The following is an 18,156-nucleotide window of genomic DNA, read 5'->3' on the forward strand; positions in this document are numbered from 1 at the left end:
TGCAAGAGAATAGTATCGAGGGTATGACAACAGGCAATATGTGTAGGAGAGAAGTAAGAAGGGCATGACAGTGGGCACTATGTGCAAGAGAATAGTATGTAGGGTATGACAACAGGAAGTATAAGCAGGATAATAGTTTGGAGGGTATGACATCAGGCAGTATGTGTAGGAGAGAAGTAAGAAGGGCATGACAGTGGGCACTATGTGCAAGAGAATAGTATGGAGGGTATGACAGCAGGCAATATGTGTAGGAGAAGCAAGGAGGGTATGACAGTAGGCAGTATGTGCAGGAGAGTATGAGCGGAAGAGAACATTGAGAAGTTTAATACTAATGTAACTTACGTCTTTGGTTAATGGGATCCTGTTTCTTTATTTATATGTTTTTTATCAATGAATCGACAAGAGCATGAGAAGTCCTTATAAAACAAAGCTGGGGCAGAACATAAAATAAATAATGTATCATCACGTTAAAATTAGAAAGCTTCCAGTGTACAGAAATCAGCAAACTGTATACCTTTACTAGACTTTACTGCAAGTTTTGACATTTGCTTCCTGGAGCCCCATGAGACTCACAAATGCAATGCTCCTATTACACAACATGAAAGCGCTGTTACTAGTAAAAAAGTCATTAGCATTTTATAGGCACCGTGTGCTTCAAATATATAAAACTATTATGCATCATGCAGAGATGGAATCCCTCATTTTCAACCAAAGCTTTATAGAATGTACCTTTTCCTCTAAAAATAGTTTCACACACTATCCGGAATTGTTTGATGCAATGTACAGATGACTTACACATTTAATTATAAATTACAGTGGTTTACCGCACAGCTAAGTCTACTCAACCCCAATGTATAGATAATACATTGGACATCCCAATGTTTATGGCTGTACTTTGGATCATTCCCTGAACACATGTGATTTAACTGTTATCTGAGCTAACACAATATTATCTCCTCTAAATCAGAGTAAAGGCATCTAACTTTGACATTCAGCTTAATTCACTGTTGATGTTCCCAGGTTAATTTCCTACTGACTGTTACATTTTTACAATCTGCAGTTATTGTACACATTTAAAGTTGAGGCTGCAGATGCTGCAGATACACTTGAGCATCTTTGGTCCTTTAAAAAAAAAAACATTTAGAGTTTGCACAGGCGTTTTTATGCATTTTTTTGTGGTTGTCTTAGGCTTGAGTCTTTCTCTTTTTACCAAGGAAAAAAAATGTGCATAAAATATGAGCATTTTCATGTGCTTTTGGGGTATTCCTATTGAAGTCTGTTGGGGTCAAATACTCTTGAAGCTTGTAGCTCAGAAGAAACGTATGTACTTTTTGGAACTACGGGCTTCAAGTGGCACTACACGAGGCACAACTTAACCACTTTACCACCGAAGGATTTTGCTGTCTTACGTCCAGGCCACTTTTTGCGATTCGGCATTGTGTGACTTTAACTGACAATTGTGCGGTTGTGCGACACCGTACCCAAACAAAATTGACGTCCTTTTTTTCCCACAAACAGAGCTTTCTTTTGGTGGTATTTGATTACCTGTGCGATTTTTACTTTTTGTGCTATAAACAAAAAAATATTGTAAATTTTGAAAAAATAACAATATTTTTCACATTTTTTATATGAAATTCCCCCCAAAAAAATGTAAAAATCAAAATTTTTTTACATTTTTGGCCAATTTGTTTTCTGCTACCTATGTTTGGTAAAAAAAAATCACAATAAGCGTATTTTATTGGTTTGCGCAAAAGTTATTGCGTTTACTAACTAAGGCAAAGATTTCTGTCATTTTTGGTGTTTTTTTTTTAACGAGTAATGGCGGCGAGCTGCGATTTTTTTGCGGGACTGCGACATTGCGGCGGACAGATCGGACCCTTGACTGACATTTTTGACACTTTTGGGGGTACCAGTGACATTACTACAGTAATCAGTGCTATAAATATGCACTGTTACTGTAAAAATGACACTGGCAGGGAAGGGGTTAATTTTATTGGAGAGGGAGGGGTTAATGTATGCCTGGTGCTTACTAACGTGTGTGGGGGGAGGTGACTGAGTGACACAGGGACAGATCGCATGTTCAGCTATGCTGAACCCTGCAATCTGTCACTGTTTGTCACTTAGGAGATCCGCCCGCTTTGTTTACACAAGAGGGCGGATCTCCAAACTTGATTCCCCGATGATCGCTGCTGCTCCTCCCCTGGCCCGACGTGACTGAAAACAGCGGGAGCGAGCCTCCAGCGGCGCGCGAGCGCCGCCCACAAGGGGGGGAGTCCAGCGACGTAAGTCTACGTTGCTGGACGGAATCGAGCCACTTTGCCGCAGTACAGTCCCAGTGACTGGTCGGCAAGTGGTTAAAACCATGGAGTGCTGCTATGCTTGGTAATGCTTATCTGCAAAAAATTATAAAAAATTTTATTAAAAAAAAAAAAAACTATGGGATTTTGGATGTTGAGGAGCTTAAGTAAGCACCTTGTGGTGTGAAACGTGTCAACAGAATGTCCTGTATCCTTTGTGTTCTGACGTCTTTTACTGATTCTTTGTTGGAATAAAGTCTTTTGCATATAAAAAAAGTGTGCTGTCCTCTACTTTTTCTTTGTACTTGAGCAGTTTGGAGCTTCAATCTTCGAGCTACAAAACACTGAGTTGTGAAAGGGGCCTTAGAGTGCCAAGCAGGACGGTGAGAGTAATCAACTTTGTTAACAGTCCTAATGCAAACCTAAAATCTAATTATTAAAAATAAAATGAGCCAACTGGTGCCAGGTGATACAGATAGGTTCCGTGTTTCCGTACTATTAGCGTCCTTAGAGCTTCCTAGACTTCAATGGCATGGAAACAGGAAGCAAGCTCCCCTCGATCTCCCACTATGACAGAAAAAAGTAAGAAGAAGCTACGCAAGCACGTAGTGAAACGCATTGATGTCACTCACGTGTTATGGGCAGAAGCAGTGGAAGCCTGTATTGACTCACGCATTGGTGCAAACAGCTGTGCTTGGACTTTCGGATTAGACCGGGCCTGGAACTGCCAGAGTTACAGCTGGTCTTGTGGACCCTACACAAGACTTTACTTACACCCCTTCTAACTCGCTTGGAGGGGCCTGAAGTGGGATCAAGGCTTGGGTGACTTCTGCCCCGTGAGGATCGTGTATTAGCCAGAAACCCATGCACTGTAAGGATTTACCTATATGGCCTCCTGCGAGTATTCGGAATTGGTCAGTGGGGTGTAAAGACTTACCTGTTTATTCACCTAGTGGAACTTCACTATCATACATTCCAGTCCGGCATTACACAATATATTTCCTGTGGCTGCTCCTTTGTTGATTGCAACAACAGCTCCTATACAACCTGTATAATGCCTCTAAATGTGGTAGAGGTCCAGCCAGTCTATGACTTTAGCCATTGTCATTGATCTAAGGACATTACCTCTTGGATATTCTTTATGGCTACCTTGGAACATCATCATGATTATGGAACATCTATCATTGGAATATGAAAGCCATCATGTCCAAGATCCTACATCTTTCCATTATCCATAGCCAGGCCATTCCATGGGCTAAGTGCAATAGTTGGTCTATGCTTACTTGAGATATTTTCTTATTCATTTATACACGTTGTTTCCGTGCAGACCTTGCAGTGCACATTCTCCACTGCGTCCGGACGCTATTCAGTGACATTTTTGTTGTGGTCATTGTTTCCTTTTTGGCTACTTGTTTTTATATGTAATTTCATGCCCATGTTGTCTGTCTTGTATGGGTGATACATGTGTTGTGAATCGGTGATGGTATGTGTGCATACTGTGTTACTTTATCTGCCATTTATGTTGTTTAATATATTGTTTTAGTTTCAACAATTTTCAATAAACTAGTGCACTTTATTCATCTTACACCTCTTGAACTTGCCAAAATATTAACCTCTTTCCTATACCACTGTGGGGCTTTACCCCCAGAGGTATAATTTTTTGTTTTTTACCTGCATGACTAAGCAACCTATTAGAGGACTCAACTGTTCCAAGAGGTTTATACCTAAGCATATTCAAATAGCAACGTATCGAAAGTCAAGATCTGTAGAGGACCTGTTGCAGGCCAACGCGGCACTGGAAAGATGCAGAACCTTAAAGTAGATAAACTTAATGTCATTTTAAAAGTTGTTCTCAAATTTTTTTTAAATCGCCAACTTTCGTTTAGAGAATACCTGGTGATCCTGCAGTGGTCTTTGTACAGGCATTTCCTTTTATGGGGGGACAACTGTCTCCCAATTACTCTACTGCCTTGTCACACTGTGACATGTGCCCCTGGTGGAGACTAGAAGTAGCTGTGCCAACATACATCGAGCAAACTGTTCTCACTATCGGGAAACAAATTCAGAGAAATGATGTACAGCCGATTATGGAGTGAGTGCATGTAGACAGAAAGTGGCTCGGTAGCACTTAGTTTCCATTCACCCAGATGCAGTATGGCTGTGCTCACAGCTTTTTCGAGTGTAGCCTCAATGCACATACAAGGCAAAATGCATTGTTTTCTATAGTGTGCAGGTTGCAACGTGAACCCAACATCGCAACTCAGCCGCAGAAAAATAAAACTTGTGCAACTTAAAAAAAAAAACGTAAAAAATAAATAAATAAATAAACAGTGCGAGGTGCCAGGATGTGTGCATCAGCACTCTGTCCCACAATGCACACCAGTGGCCGTGCGTTCAGCACAGCTCGCTTGTGTGACATGGCCCTGGAAGGTGCAAAAGGATAAGAAGAAGCAAAAACGTGTATTTCCTTTTTTAGGGGCCATTATTTAGGATACATAGTGCCCGAGGTCGATGGTGTGATGGAGACAGGAGGTGATGGAGGGATGGTGTGATGGAGACAGGAGGTGATGGAGTGATGGAAACAGGAGGTGATGGAGTCAGAAGATGATGGAGGGATGGAGTGATGGAGACAGGCGGTCCTTAGAATTGGGGACATAATATTTGGGTGATTCTGGTGGCTTCCAGGGATTTCCCCTCACTTTCTGTGATGGCTTTGGAACAGAAATTAAGGGGAAATCTCTCCAGTTTGACATAGGTGACAAAATCTGATGGGTTATAATAGCCCGCCCTTACTATATCAAAAATAACACAAGAAATATGTTATTTTATCTTAATGTCTATCTTAAACCACATTGCCATCAGTGCCATAAAAAAAAAAACATTATTAAAAGGGGTTGGGGTGACACTGAGTTACCGCACCGGTTGACACCAACCCTAGTAACGCCACTGCCCGAGGAAACTAAATTTCATCCAGTTATGGGGTACATCTACTTTAGGGTGCCCTCGATTCCTGATGGGGAGCTCCGTTTGCCCTCTTTAGTTAGAGGAAACGTTTACTTTAAGTCATTATTGTATTCCCTTATTCCTGTACAGCTTTTAGATGTATACGGTATGTTATACCCAGTAGGTGATCACATTTTGATTAATGCCGCAGCGATCTGTCTACAGCTGTCTGCAATTACCGAGTGTCCGCACTGACAGCATTCTACAACTCTACTATGACAACAAGCACAATCTGAACATTTCTCACTAGGTACAACGCTAGTTCTGAAGCTGGGACAGATAAAACGGAACAAAATAGGTCATAACTATTTACACAGATGAATGCTTCACTGTTCTGCCTTGTGAAATTCCCCAGAAAAGCAATGGTTGATTTTAGGGCTTCAAAGAATATGCCACTTTTATGTACGTTACTAAATAATATCTGCAGTCTATGTAAAGATGTGCTTTATGTCATACTGGATTTACAGTACTTACTAAGCACTTGCCTTGGGCATCACTGTTCAGTGGCCAACATGTTATCATAACTGACTTCATTGTCCCCTTTGGACCGTACGGCACTATCCACATATGTTTCTTCTAAAAAAAATGCAAAGGATGCAAATTTTTGAGGTTCTAGGATACCAATGATGGATACACTCCTGGTTTCTTGGCAGAATTCAATATACAGCCCTACTGAAAATGTCCAAACCTTAGAAGGAACTTATATGGTAACAGTATATGTCTGAAATAAGACTTTCCATAATCTTTATAAGCAATCAAATATCTGTTCTGCCATTTGGAACTGATTTATGAAGAATGGAGTAAAGGAAATTACAGATAAAACAAAGCTGTTTTCTGCAGCAACCAATCCAATTCCTTGATTTATTTTGTCAGTGAATGAATTATGAAACCTGAATGGTTGCTATCTGCAACAGAGACAATTTATTAGAAAATCAAAACATTTTCTCCAGAAATTGAGCCACATAAATTAATTTTGTCTCTACTAAATATTTAAGCTGAAATAAATTAGAGACTTGCCCAATACAGTTAGAATAACATAAAAAGGCATTTAAATGGCTTTTCCTGTAAAGCACTGACCTACTGGTTCCCATTTCGAGACTTGAATACGACACAATATTATCAATTAGCCTTTCTCAACCAGGGTTCCTGGGTACACTAGGGATCCTCCACTAGTTGCTGGGGAATTCTTGAGGAAGGAAAAATGTGTGCCTCTATATATAAGTTCCAATGGACACCAATGATCTTTTTAGCTATCTCTAAGGGGGATCCTTGTCACTAATTATCAATATAAAGAGTATTTTTCCCACTGATCAACAACGTAAAGAGCATTCTTCCAACTGATCACCAATGTAAGGAGCATTCTTCTTACTAACCACCAATTTAAGAAGCATTCTTCCCACTGATCACCAATGTAAGGAGCATTCTTCCCACTGATCACCAATGTAAGAAGCATTCTTCCCACTCATCACCAATGTAAGGAGCATTCTTCCCAATGGCCACCAATGTAGGGAGCATTCGTCCAACTAACCACTAATGTAAGGAGCATTCTTCCCAATGACCACCAATGTATAAAGCATTCCTTCCAATTATCACCAAAAAAAGGGTCATTCTTCCCAGTGATCACCAATGTATAGAGCATTTTACCAGCTGAACACCAATGTAAGGAGCATTCTTCCAACTAACCACTGATGTAAGGAGCATTCTTCCCAATGACCACCAATGTATGAAATATTACTTCCAATGACCACCAACAAAAGGGTCATTCTTTCCAGTGATCACCAATGTATCGAGCATTTTACCAGCTGAACACCAATGTAAGGAGCATTCTTCCAACTAACAACTAAAGTAAGAAGCATTCTTCCCAATGACCACAAACATAAGGGCCATTCTTCTCCGTGATTACCAATGTAAGGAGCATTCTTCACAAAGGTCACCGATGTAAGGAGAATTCTTCTAAATGATCACCAATGTAAGGAGCATTCTTACCAATGGCCACCAGTGTTAGGAGCATTCTCACCAATGACCACCAGTGTAAGGAGCATTCTTCCAACTAACCACTAACATAAGCTGCAATCTTCCCAATGATCATCAATGTAAGAAGCATTCTTACCAAAGACCACCACCATAAGGGCCATTCTTCCCAGTGATCACTAATGTATAGAGCAGGGGTCCTCAAACTATAGCCTTCCAGCTGTTGCGGAACTACACATCCCATGAGGCATTGTAAAACTCTGACATTCACAGACATGACTGGGCATGATGGGAATTGTAGTTCCTGAACAAATGGAGGGCCATAGTTTGAAGACCCCTGGAATAGAGCATTGCTCCCAATGAATACCAATGTAAGGAGCATTCTTCCAACTAACCACTAATGTAAGGAGCATTATTCACAATGACTACAAACATAGGAGCTATTCTTTCCATGAATCTCTAATGTAAGAAGCATTCTTCCCATTGATCACCAATGTAAGGATCATTCTCTCCACTGACCACCAATGAAACAAGCATTCTTCCCACTGATCATCACACAATGTACAGTGAATTGTAGCTATAGTAATTATGAACAGGTGTTCCCTGAGATCGAAAAGTTATTTCAAGGGTTCCTTTGTGTTAAAAAGAGTTGAGAAAGACTGTTCTAGACAACTGTGTCATAGTTCTAATAAGTAAAAAAGTATTTCAGCTTGAAATGCCAAGTGAAATCTATGTTGGCCAATGTTTGGGTTTTTTTTTTTCTCTTTACCTTGACAAATTATGACACTTGGGGACGATTTTAGCTTGCAGCGGTTATCTTAGGTTTGTTAAAAGTTACCCATCAAGTTCATATAGTACAAATCATATCATGATAGAACGACGCTCAGATAAGCCAATAGGGGCAGATAAAAGTCCAAAGTTACCTATTTCAAACTATATATAAAAATAGCTGTGTTTTTTGTTTTATGTCCTCAGTATGTGTTTATGTTCTGTTTTCTTCATGTATTTATCCAGAGGACAGTTTGTACATATATTATAAATAGAGAATATTGACAAAATTGTGTTCTGGCATTATGTCTGACAATTACATTCCCTCACCGGAGGATAGGCTGAAAGAAAACAAGCCTGCATGATGTTTTCACAAACAAGAGATCTGAACAATTCACAGCTAACACCAGTGTATCTTAAGCCTAATTAAGTAGATCATGTGTAACGGGCTCATTAGAAGTCTACTCACTGTAGCAAACTCCACATTTCATTATCGCTTGATATATGGCACTATTATACAAACAACCAGCAAGTATTTGACTCATCATTTGCATCATAGGCAAAAGTTGTATTTGACATCAGTACCTTCCCCTTAGTTCAGCCTTTCTCAACCAGAGTTCCGTACTACCATGGGGTTTCTCCCGAACAGCCTTTATCAACCTTTTCCACACAGAGGAACCCTTGAAATAACTTTCAAGTCTAAGGGAACCCCTGCCAATACATACTATATCTACAATTTATGATACATTAGTGTAATGGTCATTGAAATGTATAATCCTTACAATCATGGTCATTGGGAAGAATTATCCTCTTACAGATAGCTAAAAAGATCAAGGTGTCAGTGAGAACCTATCTAAGAAGCAGCATTGCTCATTACTCAAAGAACTCCTAGCATCCTCTGGAGGAACCCTAGGGTTCCATGATGAAACCCTGGTTGAGAAACCCAGCTCCAGAAGTTGCTTGGGGTTCTTTGAGAAGATTGATCTCCTGCCTACACTGCATCACTAATGGCGCTTTTCCACTGCATGGAACCGAACGGTTCGGCTCGCTTTTGTGTTTTTCCACTGCTGGTAACGCATGGTATGGTGTAGGAACGGTTCGGTACGGTGGTGCTTTTCCACTGCATGGAACCGAACGGTTCAGCTCGCTTTTGTGCTTTTCCACTGCTGGTAACGCATGGTATGGTGTAGGAACGGTTCGGTACGGTACGGCGGCGCTTTTCCACTGTATGGAACCGAACGGTTCGGCCCGCTTTTGTGCTTTTCCACTGCTGGTACCGCATGGTATGGTGTAGGAACGGTTCAGTATGGTACGGCGGCGCTTTTCCACTGCATGGAACCGAACGGCTCGGCTCTCTTTTGTGCTTTTCCACTGCTGATACCGCATGGTATGGTGTAGGAACGGTTCGGTACGGTACGGTATGGCGGCGCTTTTCCACTGCATGGAACCGAACGGTACGGCTCTCAAAAACAGTACCACCTCGATTGTGGTTCCAAGAGGTACCATACCCGGTACCATATCCCACAATCCTTTGCATGCAGTCACTAATAGCCACTGATTGGTCAGAGAATCCCACCCACCCCGTTGTTATCCCGCCCACTTAACTTTAGTACTACTTTAGTGGAAAAGCAAACCATACCGAACCGTTCCAACACCGTACCATGCGGTACCAGCAGTGGAAAAGCAAACCAGGCCAAGAAGGGCCGAGTAGACCCGAGCCGGTACTTGCAGTGGAAAAGTGCCATAATGGAAGGGGTGACTTTCTGCATCTTTTTTCTGGCCATTATCAATATTTTTTACATTTCTTGATTATTTAGTAAATTCAGTTCTTTTTTCTTTTTTTAGCCATTTACAATCTACTAGTCAAACTAATGTACCATAAGCTGTGGGTCCAATCATTTTAGCTGGGGTTACAAGACCTTAACTATGTCATGGGTTCATCCTTGGGATTATTTTGTGTCTTGAATATTAATTAAACTCCATTCCTTAGTCATCTATTTAAAACTTTTTACAACCTACCGATTACACTAATGTACCATGTATAGGTCTAATCATTTTAGTGAGGGTTTCAAGAGCTGAAAACTATTTCAGGTGTTCCTACTTTCTATTTTTGGTTGAATTACTTGATTACTGAGTAAACCTCATTGTTTATTCTTCTAACAGCTCTCTACAACCTACTGATTATGCTACTGTACCATGAGCTGTAGGTCTAATCATTTTAGCGGAGCTTCTTAGACCTGAAAACTATTTCACAATCTCCTTCTTGATATTATTTGTTCAATTACTTGATTATCAAGTAACCCTTATTTGGTTTTCATCACCTTAAAACTCTCTACAATCTACTGATCAAGCTAACGTACTATGAGCTATAGGTGTAATCATTTTAGCAGGGCTTCTGAGACCAGAAAACTAATTCATGGGCTCCTTCTCTGTATTATTTGTTCAATTACATGATTATCAAATAAACCTTATTCTGTTTTCTTCTAATTAAAACGCTCTACAACCTACAGCTAAAGCAAACGTACCATGAACTGTAGGTACAATCAATTTAATGGAGGTTTGGAAACCTGAAAACTAGTTATGGGGTTCCTCCTTGGTAAAAAGGTTAGGAAAGGCTTGCCTTATTTGAATCCATTGACTGTGTACTTTGTATGGGCATGCAAGAGAAAAGCTTAGTGGTAACATGCAAAAACTCAAAGTCAACAATCAGAATTAAGTTTACTGTAGTATTTATTCATAAATGATCTAGAGGAGGGGATATCGAGTACAATCTCAGTATTTGCGGATGATACTAAACTAAGCTTGCCAATATCTTCTATGCAGGATGTGGAAACCTTACAAGCGGACCTGAACAAAATAACGGGGTGGGCAACTACATGGCAGATGAGGTTTAATGTTTAAAAATGTAAAGTAATGCACTTGGGGGCCAGAAACCAGAAAGCAAGTTACTCACTGGGGGGGGGAAACCTCTGGGTGAGTCTAGGATGGAAAAGGACCTGGGGGTACTGGTGGACAACAGACTTGGCAGTGGCATGCAATGCCAAGCCGCTGCAAGCAAAGCCAACAGAATACTGGGATGTATAAAAAAGGGGATTCACTCCAGAAATAAAGAGATTATTCTTCCACTCTACAAGACTCTGGTCTGGCCACATCTGGAGTATGCTGTCCAGTTCTGGGCACCGGTCCTCAGGAAGGATGTGCTGGAACTGGAGAGAGTCCAGAGAAGGGCAACAAAAATAATTAGGGGAATGGAGGACATCAGCTATGAGGAAAGACTACAAGCACTGAACTTATTCTCTCTGGAGAAGAGACGATTGAGGGGGGAAATTATATCAATGTACAAATACTGTACTGGTGACCCTAGCATAAGGAACAAACTATTCAGTGAAAGGAGATACAATAAGACACGTGGCCACTCACTAAAACTAGAGGAAAGGCGGTTTAACCTTAAAGTACGTAGGGGGTTCTTCACTGTAAGAGCAGCAGTGTTAATTTCGTCGACTAAAACCGACTAAAACGTTTTCGTCGACTAACACAATTCAGATGACTAAAATACGACTAAAACTAAAATGGCATTTTAGTCTTAAGACTAAAATACGACTAAAACTAAAATGGCATTTTAGTCAAAAGACTATAACTAAAACTAAATCGAAATTTGCTGCCAAAAATTAACACTGGTGCATGCTCAAAGCATAAATAATAACATATTAGATTTTTCACTCCAGGACCAGCAGTAGTATATAATGAGTTTGGAAATTGTAGAGAAATGCTTAAATAATGCATTACAAATTACAATTGAACCACACCCATTTGATTATAGATGACTAAAATTAGTTTTAGTCGACTAAAATGTAGGGCGTTTTAGTCGACTAAAATATACTGGAGTTTTAGTCGACTAAATACGACTAAAACTAAAACACTTGCAGAAGACTAAAATAGGACTAAAACTAAAATGCCATTTTAGTCCTAAGACTAAGACTAAAACTAAATTGAAATTTGCTGCCAAAATTAACACTGAAGAGCAGTAAGGATGTGGAATTTTCTTCCACAAGCAGTGGTATCAGCAGGGAGCATTGATAGTTTCAAAAAACTATTAGATGGGCACTTTAAAGACCACAACATACAGGGGTATAGAATGTACGGTTAACAGCAAACACACACACATCATAGGTTGAACTGGATGGACTGATGTCTTTTTTCAACCTCACTAACTATGTAACTATAATATGTAATACGCTAGGAGGTCATCACTGACCAGTTGGGTATATTGCACATCATGATTACCTTTTGCATAGCCTTAATAAGTAAATCTGCATTTCTAAAATAATCCAGCCTGTCCAATAAAATACTATTTTAAGCACATCTGTAACCCACAGAGAACAGATTTTGGTTTGCCAAAGGCAAATGGGTTAGCATGGTGTTAACTTGAATTATCTTGCAGGCAATGCTATAGTCATTGTCAGCCCTGTTGAATGCAGACACACCTGTTAATACACTCCATACCCAAGTGCTCTGGCATGACCATCTCTAACTCTGCTTTACTAACACTCCCTGCAGGATAAGATAAATTGATTGCCTATTCTGCACTGACAATGTGACATAATTTCACTTAATGCCCAGTGATAAGTTGCAATCACAGACAGCAGCACTCAGGATGACATTCAGGAACTTGCTCATAACTCAAGCTCTGCCACGACTGCTTGTGTGTAAGAAGTACAAATGACTACAAGATCTGCTGGATCCCCCATACAGCGCAGGTGCACCAGACAACATGCTTTTAGCTCCTGATAAAATGACAGCATGGGCATTCTGCTTGCTTATGCAGCTGCCATGAGCATGCTGAGGCTTGTAGCTCTCCTTGCTATCAATACCTATTGTTGCTTGTTTTAGGTCTATAGCATCACTGATCCCCTGTGTTGGTTGCACACTTCAAACCACATTGCAAATATAGTACTACCACAGCATGCTGGGACTTGTAGCCCCCAGGCTTGCAATCATTATTGTTGCTTGCTTCTGATCTATAGCATCATTGATCCCTTGTGCTGATTACACACTTCTAATCACATTGCAAACATAGTACCACCAGTGTATGCTGGGACTTGTAGCTCCTAGGCTTGCAATAATTATTGTTGCTTGCTTCTGATCTATAGCATCATTGATCCCTTGTGCTGATTAAACACTTCTAACCACATTGCAAACATAGTACCACCAGTGTATGCTGGGACTTGTAGCTCCTGAAGCTTACAATACCTGTCCTCACTTATCTCTGATCTACAGCATCCTTGATCCCCTGTGCTGATTGCATATTTCCGAGCACATCGCAAACATTGTACTATTGCTGGGATTTGTAGCTCCCCTATTGCTTATCTCTAATCAATAGCCCCACTAATCCCCTGTGCTGACTGCATACATCTAACCACCTGCATAACACAGTACCACCAGAGAATGCTGGGACTTGTAGCTCCCCATGCAAGCTACACCTATTGTTGCTTGCATTTGTTCTGTAACGTCATTGATCCCCTGTGCCAATTTCTCACTTCCAACCACTCTGCATAGTACTACCAGAGCATGCTGGGACCTGTAGCCCCCCCAAGCTAACAGTACTTATTGTTACTTCATTCTTATCTATATCATCATTGATCTCCTGTGCTGATTGCACATGTGCAAACACAGTGCCACCAGAGAATGCTGGGACTTGTAGCTCTCCCCGGGCAAGTTGCACCCATTGCTGCTTGCTGTTGACATATAACAAAATTGATCCCCTGTGCTGATTGCACACTTCTAATCACAATGCAATCATAGTACTTCCACAGCATGCTGGGACCTGTAGCCCCCCAGGCTTGCAATAATTTGTGTTGCTTGCTTCTGGTTTCTAACATCATTGATCCCTTGTGCTGATTGCAAACGTACAAACACTGTACCACAAGAGAATGCTGGGACTTGTAGCTCCCTGTGCAAGTTGCACCCATTGTTGCTTGCTTTTGATCTATAACATCATTGACCCCCTGTGCTGATTGCACACTTCTAACCAAATTGCAAACATAGTACTATCACAGCATGCTGGGACTTGTAGCCCCCCCCGGCATGCAATACGTATTGCTGCTTGCTTTTTATCTAAACATTATTGATCCTTTGCTGATTACACATTTATAACTACATTGCACACATAGTACTACCACAGCATGCTGGGACTTGTAGCTCCTCTATTGTTGCTTCTTACCTATTCCATGACCCCCTGTGCTGATTGCACACTTCTAACAACACACTGCAAACATAGTACTACCATAGCATGCTGGGACTTGTAGACCCCCCAGGCAAGCAATACCTATTGCTGCTTGCTTCTGATTTAAACATTGATCCTGTGCTGATTACACACTTCTACCCACATTGCACATATAGTACTACCACAGCATGCTGGGACTTGTAGCTCCTCTATTGTTGCTTCATACCTATACCATGCCCCCCCCCCCCCCCTGCTGATTGCCCACTTCAAACCACACTGCAAACATAGTACTTCCAGAGCATACTGGGACTTGTAGCCCTCTCCTATCATCTGCTTATCTCTGATCTATAGCATCCCCTTATCTACATCTTATCTTATCTATAAGATGATCCCCTGTGTTGGTTGCTTCTAACAATTAATAGTACTACCAGAGCATGCTGGGACTTGTAGCCCCCCTATTGTTGCTTCTTACCTATAACATGACCCCCTGTGCTGATTGCACACTTCTAACCACACTGCAAACACAATACTACCAGAGCATGCTGAGACTTGTAGCTCCCTCCTATTGCTTCTTATCTCTGATCTATATCATCATTGATCCCCTGTGCTGATTGCACACTTCTAACCACACTGCAAACACAATACTACCAGAGCATGCTGGGACTTGTAGCCCCCCTATTGTTGCTTCTTACCTATAACATGACCCCCTGTGCTGATTGCACACTTCTAACCACACTGCAAACACAGTACTACAAGAGCATGCTGGGACTTGTAGCTCCCTCCTATTGCTTCTTATCTCTGATCTATATCAGACATTGATCCCCTGTGCTGATTGCATACTTCTAACCACACTGCAAACACAATACTACCAGAGCATGCTGGGACTTGTAGCTCCCTCCTATTGCTTCTTATCTCTGATCAATATCAGACATTGATCCCCTGTGCTGATTGCATACTTCTATTGCAGAAATGAACTTCCAGTGCCTGTAGACCATATGCAATCTCAGCTGGTCCCCCGGGCACCACCAGCTCTGCTCAGGGACCTTTAAACCCATCTGTAGAAAAGTATCAGCCTGGCAATCCATCAGATGGGAGGTAGATGCCCCCCCCAGCCTTACCTTGTCTGCCATAGGAGCTCCTTGTCTGCTAGCATCCTCCAGCCCAGGCAGTGCTGTGATCTCCAGGCAGATAGGAGTTTGCTGGTTGTGTCCTGGAGGAGCTGTCCAGCATTCCCTTGTAGTGTGACAAATCCTTAGATCCAGGTGGAGAAATCCCAGGCAGGGGGTCACTTAGAAGCAATGTCCATGTCTTGTCTATCCCCCCCTACACCCTCTGTGTGTGATGAGGCTGGAGGAGGAGAGGTGATGCACCTTCTCTGCTGGCTGGTTTGTGTAGAACAATTTCTCATGCGATGCTTTCCCTTTTCTGTGCAGCTGGGCGCCGCTCACTGGTTGTGTCCTCCTTGTCAGCTCTGTGCTTTCCTCTCCTCCCTCCTCCTCCTCCTCCTCCCTTCTTCATTCTTCCCTTCTCATTTCTCCCTCTCTCCTCTCTCACTTTACTCCTCTCCTTTCTGCCTCCCTCTCATATCTGCTCAGTCATTCCTCTACCTGACTACTGACAGCTGTTACCCCTGGCAACCACAACTACCATCATCCAAGGGGAGGTGATGGCGATTGGTTGCTATGGGTTACTGCACTGTGCACCATATAGAGGTGATGGGGATTGGTTGCTATGGGTTACTGCACTGTGCACCATATAGATGTGATGGGGGATTGGTTGCTATGGGTTACTGCACTGTGCACCATATAGATGTGATGGGGGATTGGTTGCTATGGGTTACTGCACTGTGAACAATGAAGAGGGTAAGGGCTTGGTTGCTATGGGTTACTGCGCTGTGCACCATATAGATGTGATGGGGGATTGGTTGCTTTGGGTTACTGCACTGTGAACAATGAAGAGGGTAAGGGCTTGGTTGCTATGGGTTACTGCGCTGTGCACCATATAGAGGTGATGGGGATTGGTTGCTATGGGTTACTACACTATGCACCATATAGATGTGATGGGGGATTGGTTGCTATGGGTTACTGCACTGTGGACAATGAAGAGGGTAAGGGCTTGGTTGCTATGGGTTACTGCACTGTGCACCATATAGAGGTGATGGGGATTGGTTGCTATGGGATACTACACTGTGCACCATAAAGAGGTGATAGGGGATTGGTTGCTATGGGTTACTGCACTGTGCACAATAGAGAGGTGATGAGGGATTGGCTCCTATTGATTACTGCACTGTGTGCAAGGGGAGGGGGGTGATAAGAGATTGGTTGCTATGGGCTAGTGCACTGTGGACAATAGAGAGGTGATGGGGATTGGTTGCTATGGGTTACTTCACTATGCACCATATAGATGTGATGGGGGATTGGTTGCTTTGGGTTACTGCACTGTGGACAATAGAGAGGTGATGATGGATTGGTTGCTATGGGTTACTGCACTGTGCACAATAGAGAAGTGATAGAGGATTGGTTGCTATGGGTTACTGCACTGTACACAATAGAGAGGTGATGGGGATTGGTTGCTATGGGTTACTGCACTGTGCACAATAGAGAGGTGATGGGGATTGGTTGCTATGGGTTACTTCACTATGCACCATATAGAGGTGATGGGGGATTGGTTGCTTTGGGTTACTGCACTGTGGACAATAGAGAGGTGATGATGGATTGGTTGCTATGGGTTACTGCACTGTGCACAATAGAGAAGTGATAGAGGATTGGTTGCTATGGGTTACTGCACTGTACACAATAGAGAGGTGATGGGGATTGGTTGCTATGGGTTACTGCACTGTGCACAATAGAGAGGTGATGGGGATTGGTTGCTATGGGTTACTTCACTATGCACCATATAGAGGTGATGGGGGATTGGTTGCTTTGGGTTACTGCACTGTGGACAATAGAGAGGTGATGATGGATTGGTTGCTATGGGTTACTGCACTGTGCACAATAGAGAAGTGATAGAGGATTGGTTGCTATGGGTTACTGCACTGTACACAAAAGAGCGGTGATGGGGGATTAGTTGCTATGGGTTACTGCACTGTGCACAATAGAGAGTTGATGGGGATTGGTTGCTATGGGTTACTGCACTGTGCACAATAGAGAGGTGATGGGGATTGGTTGCTATGGGTTACTGCACTGTGCACAATAGAGAGGTGATGGGGCAATGGTTGCTATGGGTTACTGCACAGTGCACAGGGGGGTGATAAGGGATTGGTTGCTATGTGTTACTGCACTGTGCACAACAGGGTGTGATGAGGAATTGACTGCTATGGGTTACCACACTGTGCACAATAGAGAGGTGATGGGGATGGTTGCTATGGGTTACTGCACTGTACACAAAAGAGCAGTGATGGGGATTGGTTGCTATGGGTTACTGCACTGTGCACAACAGGGTGTGATGAGGAATTGACTGCTATGGGTTACCACACATGCGGAGAAAAAGTCCCCAACCCTTTTTTAAAAACACGGCTGCATGGAACCGAGCGGTGCCCCGAAGACATGCTGCGTATTCCGATGTGTAGGAGTTCCATTAACAATTAGGCCCCATGCATAAAAAAATGTTTCTTATACGCGTTTGGCGTTTTTTTCTTTTAGCCTGCAGAAGCAACTCTATGGTAGCCTACGTCTCCATGCACATTTGGCTGTTTACAGGGATATTTGTAAAGTAGCGCTTGCAGACTGAAAAAAAAAAAAAAAAGCACATCACAAGTGCATTTTTGAGAGATGTTTTCCAAAAAAAATAAAAAACCGATTGACGCACCTAAATGCACCTAAACATGGTGTTTAGACTCATCACCTGTTTTTAAGTGGACTTTTTTTCTTGTGTTTTTGGCACACACAGGAGCGT

General features: G+C 42.1%; 1 protein-coding gene across 2 annotated transcripts in view; it reads right to left on the reverse strand.

Annotated features, from left to right (window-relative positions):
• The window catches only part of CNTN5 (contactin 5), a 2,223,160-nt gene extending 2,207,436 nt beyond the window's left edge, over positions 1-15,724 (reverse strand). For both annotated transcript variants that reach the window (XM_082244684.1, XM_082244682.1), the window contains exon 1: positions 15,381-15,724. The gene's annotated coding sequence lies outside the window, so the exon portion shown is untranslated. The remainder of the gene's footprint in view (positions 1-15,380) is intronic.
• Positions 15,725-18,156: the final 2,432 nt, after the last annotated feature.

Source organism: Pelophylax lessonae (genome assembly GCF_965119305.1).
Source record: "Pelophylax lessonae genome assembly, chromosome: 2".
Taxonomy (NCBI): Eukaryota; Metazoa; Chordata; class Amphibia; order Anura; family Ranidae; genus Pelophylax; species Pelophylax lessonae.